General features: G+C 48.2%; 1 protein-coding gene across 2 annotated transcripts in view; it reads right to left on the bottom strand.

Moving 5' to 3' along the window:
• RAB9A (RAB9A, member RAS oncogene family) overlaps positions 1 to 11,691 on the bottom strand; it is a 30,906-nt gene extending 19,215 nt beyond the window's left edge. Inside the window, exon 1 of one of the 2 annotated variants that reach the window (XM_066357408.1) lies at positions 11,543 to 11,691. The gene's annotated coding sequence lies outside the window, so the exon portion shown is untranslated. The remainder of the gene's footprint in view (positions 1 to 11,542) is intronic. The other variant, XM_066357407.1, reaches the window with a different exon arrangement.
• Between the last annotated feature and the right edge of the window lie 2,907 nt (positions 11,692 to 14,598).

Genomic DNA, 14,598 nt, shown 5'->3' with positions numbered 1-14,598 from the left:
TTGGTAATATATTCTTTGTGTTCATTGACTTGTTTTCTGATCTCCCTATATTGCCTTTCTGTGTTTTCTTGTATATCTCTGAGTATTTTTAAGATTTATATTTTAAATTCTCTGTCATTTAGCTCCAAGGCGTCCAATATGTTAAGTCTTTTCTCCATAGATTTTTCCACATCTATTTGTGTTAACCTCTCTTTCTTTTGTATCCATAATATTCGATTTCCTCTTTCTTATTGGCATCTGAGGGTGGTCTTGTTGATAGCACTAATTAGAATTAATAAAGAGTAAAAAGTAAAAACAAAACAAAACAAAAAAAAACAAAACAAAACAAAAAAAAAACAAAAAAAAAACAAAGGGTAAAACACCCCACACAAAAAAAAGCAGTAATAATTTATTATTTCCCCCTTTTTTCCTTTCTTCTCCTTCCCTCCTCTCCCCTCCTCAGGGAAATATCGTGCCTATAATGGAGGGCCCGGTTTGCGATGAAGAGTTCAAGGGGCAAAAAAAAAGGGGAGTAGGGACCTACTAAATGCAAAAAAAAAAAAAAAAAAAAAAAAAAAAAAAAGGAGGAAAATCTTAGACAAGCATAAGATGATCTGCCTGCGGGTGATGGTCAACTAAGAGATATAATGAGAGGGATATGAGGGAACCAGAAAAAAGGACAAAAAAAGGAATAATAAAGAAGAAAAAAATAAAAATAATAAGTAAAAATCTGTTGTATTAAGTGGAGCGAAGACCAAATACAATGGAGACCTTGGGTTGGGAGGACCCAAAATGCCACAAAAATAAACTCACAAGAAAAAAACAAAAACAAAAGCGAAAAAGAAAAATAAAGCCAAAAAAAGCCTTGAGTCCCAAATTAACTAATTTGTTCGTGATTGAGGATTAAATGGGAGGAAAGTAAAACGAGAAAAGAAAAAACGAATAGAAAGGAAAAAATAAGAAAAAGAGAAAAACGAAGGAAGAAATAAAAAAGGAAGAGAAAAAAACAAAATAAAGCAAAACAAAAACAAACAAAAAAAAAACACAAAAGATGAGAAAGTGAGAGTTAAGTGTCCTGGAGTATAACCCCAAAGGAGGGTGAGGATAAAGAAGAGAAATAAAATGTAACACTTATGGGTAGTGTAGTTCAAGAAAAGGGAAGCATAAGATGGGCAGAGAATAGAAGGACCGAGGTGGAGGAGATAAAGGCAATAAGATAGAAGAAACAAACAACAACAACAACAACAACAAAAATTAGTGGAACAAGTTGTAAAGTCTGTGGATTTTTCTTGATTTTGAGATGTTAACTTCTTCCTTTTTCTTTCCTCTCCCTCTTCCTGGTCGGTGACTCTGTACCCCAGGCTCTGCCCCTGTGTCACACTTAGGTAGGGATTTGCAGTTGATGGGATTCTATGGCAATGTCATATAATTGGCTTTAGTCTTGCTGGTAGTCAAGGCTTGTTGGCGTTTGCAGGGTCCAACGATGAGAGAGTTTGCTTTCCTGGATTCTCTCTCCTAGTCCCCCCTTCCTGAATTAGCAGCCTGGTGATCCAGCTATAAGGCTGCCGCTGCTTCTGCCTGGGGAGTAAGAGGCTCAAAGAGCTGGGAAATCCCCACTCTATCCCCACTCAGTGCAAGGCTTTGGGAAAGGTTCTGGCAGTCAGGGCCTCCAGTGTAATCAGGCGGGGGTGGGAGTCAATTGTTGTCAAGGTGACTGTTCAGCGCCTAGCATTCAGTTGGACCTCTCAACCCAGGCTTTCCCCACTTTGTAGCCTGTTTTGGTTGGTAAGAAGAGGCACTAGTCTCTGCTTGCGACTAGTGTGGTATAGATCTTATTATCTGCCAAGTCCTTCTTGTTAGCGTTTATCCCTGAATATGGAGGCTCTATCAATCAGAAGTTGCCCCCGCCCCTTTAGCGAGAGGCACTAAAAAGTATCACGCCTCTTGTCTTGGGTCGGTGAACTGAGAGAGATCTTATCAATTAGAACCGAGGGTGCGCAGATTTCACGGGTTAAGTTAATTTTAGTAATTGGGTCGCAGCTGTGCTCCCGAAGGTATTTCAGGCTGCCTGCGCGCGCCCCTCCCCCAACGCTTGATTGTTAGCTTGAATGGCTGGGTGAGGTGCCCCGCCCGCAGAGAGAATCTCCCAAGTAGGGAATACCGCCCTGGGGCCTCTCCCGCTCCCCGTGCGCGGGCCGCTGGGAACGTTAGCGGTGCTCGGTCTGCAATGCTCGGTCTGCAACCAGACCGGGCGCGCGCCAGCGGCTGCTCGCCGCTCCGGAGTGTGGGCGGTGCTCGCTCTGCAACCGACCCAGGCGCTGCTCGCAGCGGCTGGCGGCGGCGGCTGGCGGCGGCTGCTCGCGGCTCCCGAGTGCGGGATGACTTACCACAGGCGCACTTCCTCGCGGCTTGAATGAACGTCCCTGCGGTAGCTTCCTCCACACCCTCGTCTCTCAGATTCGAGTGATAACAGTCCTTTCGCTTTCAGTTTGTGTGGAACTCCGTAATGCTCCGAAGATAAATTTTCCTGTTTCTAGTTGATAAATTTGTTGTGATTTTGGGGAGATCTGTCGGACGCGCTGCTCACGGTGCCATTTCCGTGACGTCACCTCAATTGCTTGTTTAGTGAAAAAATTAAAAAAAACACTATAATTTGGCTTGTTTTAATTTACATTTCATCATTCAATTCAAGACCCCACCATAAAATGTACTGCCAACAACCACATCCCAAGCCCCTAAGTAAGCATTTTCTTTTCTGGTTTTTTTTTGGGGGGGAGGGAGGGGTTCCTTATTTTCTTTTTATAAGCAAGCATTTAAAACACACACACACACACAACAAGGCAATGGAGGCCCAACTGGGAAAGAATCTTGCAAAGTATCACACCTGCAGCTGCAGGCACAAGACTTTCAAGTCTTAGCCAGGACTCAGCCACAGCCTGGCAGTGATCTTGAAAATGCTTCCTACGTAAACCATCCATAAACTACCTTTGACAATAGGTTCCACATTTTCTCCCTTGCACCCCTTAACTTTCTGCAACCTAGGCGGCTCCCTTCCCAGAGGAACTCCTTAACGTTGGTATGTGGCAAGGCTGAAGCCCTTATCTCTTCCCAAAACATATCTTCCTGGGATATAAAACCCAGTAATCTCTAAACTAAATGCACCTCCATCCTTCCCCCCTTTGGGACCAGACAAGAATTCTAGCCCCCTTTATAATACGTTCCCCTGGTACCCTGATGACAGTTCAAATTCAACATATCTAAAACCAAGCTAATTATTTCCCCCATTTCCAGAATCTCTTTCTTCTTCTGTCTTACCCACTTCATTCACCCAATGGGCAAGAAACATGTGCAGTTCCCCACTCATTGCTACTGTCATGTTTGCTCAAATAACAAATGCTGTCCTGGCTGGGTAGCTCAGTCGGTTGGAGTAGCGTCCTGATACATCAGGGTTGTGGGTTCAATCCCCAGTTGGGGCACATGCAAGAATCAAGCGATGAATGCAGAAATGAGTGAGCAATAAATCAACGTTTCTCTCTCTCTCTCTCTCTCTCTCTCTCAAATCAATAAAAAAATTAAAAATAAACAAATGCTATGACCAGAATAATATTAGCTACCACTGTTTATTAAATATCTGGTAGGCATACAGCAGCTTCAAATCACCTGCAAGTTGTACACTATCATCCATGTTTTATAGATCAACAAATGCAAGTTCACAAAGATGAAAAAACTTCTCCCAGTCTAAATAAACAGGGCAGGTCAAACATGTGCTACTTTGACTCCCACCAAATGACAGAAAGGCTAAAAAATGTACAAACCCAAAAAGGACAAGAAGGAACTACAGATGAGAGACAGCGACAAAATTGAGAAGATGGAAAACAAACGGTCCACAAGTGGCAGCCTGGAGGAAAGCCAACACACTGCTGGCCAGACACGCCCCAGACCGGCCCGGCTGTGTGGCGGCGCCAGGGCTTCTCCGGCAGGCCGGAGACCCGGGACCCCTCAGCCCCCGGAGACCCCTTTCTCTACCTGAGGAGCTCCCTCCTAAGGAAGTGTGAGCAGGCCCTGGCCGTTTGGCTCAGTGGTCGAGCGTTGGCCTGGCGTGCAGGAGTCCCAGGTTCGATTCCCGGCCAGGGCACACAGGAGAGGCGCCCATCTGCTTCTCCACTCCTCCCCCTCTCCTTCCTCTCTGTCTCTCTCTTCCCCTCCCGCAGCGAGACTCCATTGGAGCAAAGTTGGCCCGGGCGCTGGGGATGGCTCCTTGGCCTCAGCCCCAGGCACTAGAGTGGCTCTGGTCGCAGCAGAGCGACGCCCGGAGGGGCAGAGCATCGCCCCCTGGTGGGCGTGCCGGGTGGATCCCGGTTGGGCGCATGCGGGAGTCTGTCTGACTGCCTCCCCGTTTCCAGCTTCAGAAAAATACAAAAAATAAAAAAGTGTGAGCAGCAGAAAATGGGAATGAAGCACTGCGACCAAGGAGGGAGAGGGGACCAAGGGCCAGTCCGCATGGGACACGGGCAAGGCAGGCTGCTGTAACTGAGGAAACCGCAGAGGTACTGGCCCCGAGGGAGTTCGCAGGACACTGTGCAAACTGGACCTCGAGGAAGTGGCAGTGCCTTTCAACATGAGATCATACCACATTCCCTTCCATGACCTCACATCTTTGCAAAGCTGGTTTTCCAGGGCCGGTGTGACCAAAACCTCAAGTACTGCACAAATACGAATGTGGGACAGGATATGAGAGTGGCAGCTGTTTGCTCCAAAACAACTGTTTATGAAATTTTATTTAAGAAGACTGGAACTCATTATGGAGAATGCTCTGCGTTTACCAATGCATGGTCCTCAAGGAGTTCTGTTTTCTGTCCTGACTTCCAACTAAGCCATGTTGTGTAGGTCTTTTAGGCCTGTTCATCTAATCACTGCTCTGAGCACAGGCCTGAGGCTGCAAAGACTAGTCACCTCACAGGACTGTTTTCAATCACCGGTCTAGGGACCAGGTCTGCCAGAAATTTCGTGCTGGTGTGCAAAAGAGTTAACCGCCCTGATGTGTGATGATTACAGACCCAGCGATCTTGGTCAAATTTACTTACGCTCAGGCTGACTTCTGCCTTAGCAGTCCCGGAAATAATTCTATTTTCGCAGGTCCCTAAGTGTAAAACAGTTCAAAACCACTGCCTTACAGCATACATAGCCCAGTACATTGTGACTTTTTTGAGTCTGCTAAATCATTTAAACACTCTTCTATTAGTTTTATATAGCAAATTCTAGAAACAGACATCTGTAAGGTTTTGCCTTGGCCTGATACCTTGGTTGGTTAGATTGTCGTCCCGAAATTTGGAGGCTGCAAGTTGTATCCATTCCTGGTCAGGGCACAGAGGGACAGATCTCTGCTTCTTTCTCTGCCCACCACCTCTTCCTCTCTGTTCCTCTCTCTCTCCAAAATCAATAAATAAATTTTAAAAAGGGAAACCTATAAGGTTTTTCTCAGGCTTCTCACACTAGTTACACAACCACTTTTATGAGAACTACCTTGGCCTCTGTACCCAAAGACCTAATGCAGGGCACAAGAGTTTAGAATGAAAACAGTTCAGGTAACACTGACAGTTCAGTCTGTGGTTTATACTGCTCTGCCACCCTTCACACTGGCTAGTGAAGGTGGCCATGGAATGAACCTATCAAGTTGTGCCATACTGTTTCTCTGTCCCTGGTCAAACAATAGCCTACATTTGTACGGCATCAGGCCTGGGACAAAAGGGAAGTCTGTGTCCAGACTCCCTGTGATGAAATAAGCCAGGCTCAGTGAAGCCTCCGCTGCCGGCTTCACTTCTACGTCTCTTCCAAAACACACCATCTCTCCACCCATGCAGATCTAGCTGTTACCTTACGTTCATGTACATACACTCAGCCTCTCTGTTCATAGTAAGCAACAGCATTCCAAAACTTGAACCCACAATGGTCAAAACTGAAGAAACAGCAATGGCATCAGCCGAAATGTGGCAATACCTGACACGTCAACTTCACGACATGTGCAGCATCAAGATTCACTGTGGGAAACGGTTTCCCTCCAGGTTATGGAATGAGCCCAGGCAGCCCAGCTCCCCAGTCACCAGGGCCTGGACCAGCCTCCAGCCTCCTCTCCCCCACTAGACACCTCAGTGTCCCAAGTCTCCTCCCTCAGGTTTTCTGACCTTTCATCTGCGTCAGTTTTCCAAACTTCCCAAGGCATTTTGTGGGTTCATCCTGCCCCCCCAAATTGCTTAATAAATATTCTCTGTTGATGACCTACTTAATCACAAACCCTATTTTCTTGTCCGTGGCTTTGACTAACAAATTTATTACCTAGCTAGCTTTCAAGTGAGACATTTTACACACACACACACACACACACACACACGCGCGCGCACTTTCATTTGGCTTGCCGTATTTTTTGCTCCATAAGAGGCACTTTTTTCCCCCAAAAGTGGAGGGGAAAATGCCCATGCATCTTATGGAGTGAAAAATACAGTATTTCATTAAAGATTTTGGTTCAGGATATTTTTTTTTCTTATTTTCCTCCTTAAAATCCTAGGTGTGTCTTATGGTCAGGTGCGTTTTATGGAGCGAAAAATACAGTATTTCCTCCTGCTGCTTAACCAGCAAATTGCCTGGGAGGGAACTACTTGGAAACCAATAATCTGATGTCTCTGCTTGGAGTCATGTACTCTCACAGAGATTATACAGTATGTGTCTCATTTTACCAAGAAAGAAATGTGGTGACCTAACTTGGCCAGAGCAGCAAGCCAACTACAGATCCAGCAAGACTCCTCGGAGCCAAGAGATGTTTTTCCTGCACCAATTCCTCTTAACCCTTCCCAGAATAAAGCCCCTCCAGTAAGACAAGGACACACATTCCTTTGTTAGCAATCATTTTATTTTATTTTTTTTTAATTTTTTTTTTTTAATTTTTCTGAAGTTGGAAACGGGGAGGCAGTCAGACAGACTCCCGCATGTGTCCGACCGGGATCCACCCGGCATGCCCACCAGGGGGCAATGCTCCACCCATCTGGGGCGTTGTTCTGTTGCAACCAGAGCCATTCTAGCACCTGAGGCAGAGGCCACAGAGCCATCCTCAGCTGACTTTGCTCCAATGGAGCCTTGGCTGCAGGAGGGGAAGAGAGAGAGGAAGGAGAGGGGGAGGGGTGGAGAAGCAGATGGGCACTCCTCCTGTGTTCCCTGGCCGGGAATCGAACCCGGGACTCCTGCACGCCAGGCTGACGCTCTACCACTGAGCCAACTGGCCAGGGGTGCAATCATTTTAGATATATAATCTGGCATCCCTTCTATCCTACAGCAGACAAATCCTGATGAAAGGCAGGGAAATCTATTCATTAGCAAAGAACACTGTCCATCAGCAGGAGTAATAAAGCAAACCTACCCACAAAAGATGCCACGTTCACCGCATGAATACCACTTTCAGAGATTCCTAAAACGAGCTCGCCCTGTTTGACTGCTCCTCTCAATCGATCACTCTCAAAGTTGACCTAAAAGTTACATCTGCCACCAGAATGAAGTGGTACAGATACTGAAGGGCCTAGTCTTAGATAGGCGTGGTGAAAACAGGCTGGAAAATGCAAGAAAATAATGCGAAAGAAAGGAAATATGAGAAAGCAATGAACAACTAAGGAGCTGCAACAAAGAGCTACAATGAAGAACTGATGCTTCTCATCTCTCCCTTCCTGCCTGTCTGTCCCTCTCTGTCCCTCTCACAACAAAAAGAGGAAAGAAAGGGGAGGAAGAAGATGGAGGGGAGGGAGAGAGAGAGAAAGGGAGGGAGGGAGGGAGGAAGGAAGGAGGAAAAGAAAGAAAATGATGCAAAGCTCATTTTTAAAAAATATTTTCATCATTTATTTCTTGATTTCAATGATAAAATGAATGCATAATTATTGTCTACTGAGGCTAAATTTAAGAAATTTTGTGATCAACAATGGCTAGTCAGCTTGATTCTTATAGGTATTCACATCCGCTCAACCCACAAAGCTACCAAACGCACACCGCTTTTCCTCACCTCACAGAGGGGCGGCAGGCACAGCAAATACCATGATCCAGGACCTGTTCGGTTTGTCTTTTTGGTTTTTTTACAGAGACAGTCAGAGAAAGGGACAGACAGACAGGAACGGAGAGATAAGAAGCATCAATCATTAGTTTTTCATTGCACATTGCGACACCGACACCTTAATTGTTCATTGATTGCTTTCTCATGCGGGCCTTCAGCAGACTGAGTAACCCCTTGCTCGAGCCAGCGACCTTGGGTTCTATCTGGTGAGTTTTGCTCAAACTAGACGAGTCCGCGCTCAAGCTGGCGACCTCAGGGTTTCGAACCTGGGTCCTCCGCATCCCAGTCCGACGCTCCATCCACTGCGCCACCACCCGGTCAGGCTGGTTTGTCTTTTTTTTTTTTTGTATTTTTTCTGAAGCTGAAAACGGGGAGAGACAGTCAGACAGACTCCCGCATGCGCCAGACCGGGATCCACCCGGCACGCCCACCAGGGGCCAGGCTCTTCCCACCAGGGGGCGATGCTCTGCTCTTCCGGGGCATCACTCTGCCACGATCAGAGCCACTCTAGTGCCTGGGGCAGAGGCCAAGGAGCCATCCCCAGCGCCCAGGCCATCTTTGCTCCAATGGAGCCTCGGCTGCGGGAGGGGAAGAGAGAGACAGAGAAGAAGGAGGGGGGGTGGAGAAGCAAATGGGCGCTTCTCCTATGTGCCCGGGCCGGGAATCGAACCCGGGTCCCCCGCACGCCAGGCCGATGCTCTACCGCTGAGCCAACCGGCCAGGGCCTGGTTTGTCTTTTTAATGACACCTGGCCCCTGACCTTGAGCAGCCCAGGCAATAAATTTGCTCTAGGACAAAGTCAGAACCTGATCCTATCATTGTGATTAGACTGTAGGACTGTGATCAGACTGTATGATTGTGATTACTCTCAGCTCCCTACTGCCCTATCTGTCCGCACCTTTCTATCAGAAAATGCTTGTTGACAACTGGAATAGTATGGAAACCAAACTTGTAAGTCTGCTTCCATGGATCTATCTGAATGGCTCTCAAGTGCCTTTTGTCACTTTTGCCTTTAAAAAAAATAAAAGGATTCTTATCAGAAATTATTTGTTCATGCCTCAATCTTTCAAATGAATGAATAGGCTTCTTAGTCAAGGGGAATCTCTTCAAGTTCTCAAATTCCCCCCTGCTCTTTCTTAAAATGAGAAGGAGTTATCCTAATAGGAAAACGACATTGCTTTTGAAGAACTACAGAAGTGCTGAAATATGAGCTCTGAAGTTACACAGACTGCTGTAAAAACAGGGTTTCCCAACCCCTGCACTAGGGACATTTTAGGCCAGACAACTCTTTGTGGTGGGGCCTGCCCCGTGCGTTGTCTGCTGTTGAGCAGCAGCCCTGGTCTCTACCCAACAGATGCCTGCAGCACTCTAAGGTGTGAACCCAAAATGCCCGCAGACATTATCCAAGTGCCCAGTTGAGAACCACCACTCTAAAATCCAACAGGCCTGCTTTGAATGCTGGCTCTGCCCATTGTGACCACAGGAAACAGACCTGACCCTCCAACGCCCAGCAAATTCCTCACCTATAAAACGGAGCTAATAACCCAGAATGCTGTGAAAATTAAATGACGTGATGTATGTACTATGTACATAATTTACACCCACGGAACACGCAGAGCCAGAATGCCTGCCCGAGAAATGGTAAGACATGAGAGGAGGGGCAAACTTCACTTCTAAAACCAAAGGAACTTAACTTCAGACCTCCACGGGAGTGTAGTTTAGATGGAAGAAGTGGCTGAGATAGAAAGAAATGAAAAGAGAAAAGAGAGGCTGGAAAAGAGGGAACAGAACGAAAGGATTTCCCTAATCTGCTGGAATCAAGGCCAAAGATGTTCTACTTAGCTTCCTGGGTGACATTATTTGCTCACAAAACCCCCAAAATAAATAAATCACGAAGCCAGAAACCATTTAGTATAAGCAAGAGGAAGTTACTACGATGTCTGCACAAAAATACTGAAAACGCTAGACTGCCACACCATTGTCTTAGATTTGGAAATCTAAACAAGATACTGAGAGTTCAAATAGCGATAAATTCAACATAAGTTTCTAAACGAGAACCTAAAAACAGTCTTCTTAAAAGTCCCTCTATATCTGAAACCTATGTAATTTTATTAACCAATGTTACCCAAAAAAATCCAATTTTTAAAAAAGCCTCGGACTGAAGAGTCCTGGCTTTCCTTCATCTCTATAGCTTAGATCCACGAACCAGTTTTCAAGACTACAGGCAGTTTAGGAATTTTCCATTACCACCGTGGTAAAGACCGAAAGACAGACAAATAAAAAAAAACGTTTCGTTAATTTCCAAAAAGCAAATTCTGTCTATTGGCTCCATCCGGACTCTGAAATCCTTTAAAAAGGCTGGTCACGTGACAATTTGGAAACCAGCAAAAAAAAATCATTCCTCAAAAGATCCGCGGTCACGGGATGTGTCATCAACTTGAAAAGAAACAGAACCAATAGCTCCGCGGCGACTTGGTCAGCACTCCGGCTTCTCGTCTCGCCTCCTTACACACACGCGCGAGGCAAGGAGGGAAGGCGGTCCTGAAACCCGAGCCGGTCCGGGTCAGATTACACCCCAAACCGCCTCTCGCCCCGGCTGGCTTCACATTCCAGATCCCTCCCCCCGGTGGCCACGACCCGCTCGGGAGGCTGGCCGAGCCAGCGGCCGAGCCCGGGCCGGGTGTGCGGGCTGGCGGGTGCGCTCCCGCGGGGCTGGGGACGGCTGCCCTGCCCGCGCCTCCCCGCCTGTCCGCCTGTCCGCGCCCCTCGCCCGGGGATGTGGGCGCGGGAACCGTCCTGCCCGCCGCAGCGGTCGTGGAGGCCGGGGGCCGCCAGCCGCGCCCTCCCCGGCGGACGACGGCCCCGCGCGGGCCCCGCGCCCCAGCCGCCCCAGCCGCCCCAGCCGCCCCGCCGCCCCAGCGGCCCCGCCGCCCCCGCCGCCCCGCCGCCCCAGCCGCCCCGCCGCCCAGCCGCCCCCGCCGCCCCGCCGCCCAGCCGCCCCAGCCGCCCCGCCGCCCAGCCGCCCCCGCCGCCCCGCCGCCCAGCCGCCCCAGCCGCCCCGCCGCCCAGCCGCCCCCGCCGCCCCGCCGCCCAGCCGCCCCAGCCGCCCCGCCGCCCAGCCGCCCCAGCCGCCCCAGCCGCCCCGCCGCCCCAGCCGCCCCGCCGCCCAGCCGCCCCAGCCGCCCCGCCGCCCAGCCGCCCCAGCCGCCCCGCCGCCCCGCCGCCCCAGCCGCCCCGCCGCCCCAGCCGCCCCAGCCGCCCCGCCGCCCAGCCGCCCCAGCCGCCCCGCCGCCCCAGCCGCCCCGCCGCCCCGCCGCCCCAGCCGCCCCAGCCGCCCCAGCCGCCCCGCCGCCCCGCCGCCCCAGCCGCCCCGCCGCCCCAGCCGCCCGAGGCCGCGCGTGCTCACACCCGAACGCCGCCCCCGGCCCGGCCCGCCCCGCTCGGCCGACCCCCGAGGGACCCCCGCACCCCGCTCACCTCGCGGCCACACGGAGGGTCCGGGAGCTCCGGCCTGGCCTGTCCAGGAGCACCGAGGGAAAGGGAGCGGGCTGGGACCCGCGGGCTGGACACGGCGGCGGAGACGCTTCCCGAGTCCGACTGCAGCTGCTCCCGCCCAGCGCCGCGGGAACAACATGGCGACGGGCAGGGGCGGGGCCTGGAGCGGGGCGGGGTTAGGGGCGGGGCCGAGGAATAGGGACCCGCGTCGCCCTCCGCCGCCGCAACCTCGCTCACTCCGCGCCGCTGGTCTTCGCTCAATGAAGCCTTATTCCGCTGTGCCTCAGGTCCTCCGCCTGCGTTCTGGCGACAAAGGGCACGACGTACCTTAAAACTTTATGTAATGTGGCAATAAACACATCGCAGAAGTACCATCACGGGATGCTGTGAATTCGATGAGAAAGCGAATGTGCAAACAATGGGTAGATGAAAAATGAAAACAGCTGCGATACTGCGGAATAACAGAAATTAGATTTAAATCTTTTCTTAATCATGTTAAAATACGGCCTTTGTCTCTCTAAATATAAAGCAGTGGTGAGGGAAAGACAGTATTGGGCAAGTTTTTAATTCCTCACTTTATTTACGGAGTTGAGCTCATGGATCTTAAGGACTCAAGCTCCGGAGGCCTGAGGGCTTTCGGCGACCTCTCCAGATTTTGTTTCCCAGGAGAAAGCTCTCACTTTTATGGTTTGCTGGATTATCATTAAATAACCTTTGGCTCTTTAGGGAGTCAGTTTCAGGCAATGAATCCAATGTAGTCTTTTCATTCAACGCTAGAAAGGTTATGTTTGAGTTTCTCGCAATATAAAAAGACAAGTTTTAGAATACTTGTGAAAATGAGATTGCGTTCTAGTTTGAGTTTAAATACATTTTTCTTTTATACGAAAAAAATTCTATATTTTATGCATTCAGGATATTTCCCCAAGAAAATATGAGTAAAGGTTTGTAAAATTCAAATCTGTTGAAAATAGGTAGGGGGAAGAGATGTTATTTTAAAACATATAATAAGTAAAACTAAACAATAAAACATATAAGAACATTGCAGTTAATTTTTCAAAACAAAACAAAAAAACATAGTGTCATGTACTTTGGACTAAATTGCAAGCAATGCACACGGGCACTAAGGAAATGCTACTGTTACAGGACTAGTGTATCTTGGCGTAAAGAAAGCCTTGAGAAATCCAAGAGTTTTCAAAGTGTTCTAAGTAGGTTTTAAAAGTGATTCTTAGGCTTTTCCAAAATGTAAGTGAAGCATGCAGCATATCTAAGTGTAGTTTACAGTCAGTACCTGAAGAAAGAATAAGAAAAGTTACTTTTTCTGAAATAACTATTACTTGGACACTAACCAACTGACACTTAAGAAGACTCTCATTATTTACCAGGCCCCTGGCTTGAGGTGCCGTCCGTCCCATGGAGGGACACCTGGATTTGGACTTTGCCTTCTCACCTGCACCAGGTGGCGCCATGGGCCAGGAGGCTTGAGCTAGGCTGGGATGACCCTGGGACCTGAGCTTCCAGGGGGTCTTGGTGTGTCAGGAATTAGAATCTGGTGTGGGGGGATTCCCGTGCCCACTGTCGTGTGATCCTGCCAGGGGCGTGGCCTACTGTGGACCTCAGGCTGGAGTGGAGCAGTCTGGAGACCCCTCAGCCAGAGGGCGAGGCGGGCGGCAGGGTGAAGAGGAACTCTGAGGGGCCCCCCCTGAGCCCTGCGCTGCCCTATGTGGGGCAGTAATATTAAATCATCTAAGAACATCCAGGAAAGGACTGTTATCCAATGTCACTGACAGTTTGCTTCGGATGACAGGGAATCCAACTGCTTGCAGCCTTTCCTAGAAGCCTGTAGCCACACTTTATTTTTTCGTACTTGCTCTGTGCTTCTTTGGACCCCTAAGCCTGGTCTTCAAATACTAGAAACGCTCAGTATCATTCTAGAAAAACTTTCTAAAATCAAGAGTAATAAGAAACTCGTTGACCTTTTTACAATTCATCTGATGCCTCAGGAAGTACAAAGGATGAGACATCCAGAGCGTGCCTTTCTCTGTATTAACCTAAATTCAACTCTGCTCAGTTTGAGTTTAATGAAATACCAATCCCTGGCCTCCGATGCAAGGCATTAGACTAGTTTATTATTATTTTATTTAAAATATTTTTTAATTTATTGACTTTGGAGAGAGAGGAAGGGAGAAAGAGAGAGAAATATTGATTTGTTATTCCACTTATTTGTGCATTCTTCATTGATTGATCCTTATAGGTGCCCTGACTAGGATCAAACCTGAAACCAACCAACTGAGGCACCTGGCCAGGGCTGGCTTATTATTAATTTATATGTGTGTGTGTGTGTGTGTGTGTGTGTGTTACTTTGTAAGATTGCAAAGCATCGAAGTAACTAAAAGTTTACCATGTAAAGTTTTCAGGAGCATCAATTTATCATGGAAAATAATAAAATAAACATTTTTTAACTTCAGATATGAAATCTATAGAAGTTCTGGAATTTTTGGAATGTTGCAGTTCAACTTAGGTAGTGCTAATGTGCAGAAGAGAATTTCCAGAATTAATGACACTGGGGTTATTCTTTGTAAAACTGCTTTAGAAAAATTCTTTAAATGATGTCATTATTTGGAATAAAATGGATGTTTATGTGGAGGAAAAAAAGAATCCTCGTGTAGTTTCTTCCACCATTCACTCCTCTATCCAGTTATTGCCTTGACAGTGGAAGAGTAGAATGGGTCACAAGACTTTTCCCTGGAGGGCAGGTTTGGGGGACCTTTGTGGTGGAACGTGTATGGTTGGCAAGCCAACACAAATTAGGTTGATGCTCTCTATCTCTCTTGCTCCATGAACTTGTTTACTGACGAAAAACATTTAAGAGCTGACCTAGTTTAACACGCTTCATCTAATTAGGATCATGTTTATATTCTGTAAACATCCATTGCATCACTCATGGAGGAAAAAGAGGTCAAGGTTGCTAGGCACTAATGATTCCTTTCCTTAAATGACACCTACTCATTAGTACATGAGCACTGGGAGTTAATATCCCT

Source organism: Saccopteryx leptura, chromosome X (assembly GCF_036850995.1).
Source record: "Saccopteryx leptura isolate mSacLep1 chromosome X, mSacLep1_pri_phased_curated, whole genome shotgun sequence".
Classification (NCBI taxonomy): Eukaryota; Metazoa; Chordata; class Mammalia; order Chiroptera; family Emballonuridae; genus Saccopteryx; species Saccopteryx leptura.
This window is presented reverse-complemented; position numbering and strand designations above follow the sequence as displayed.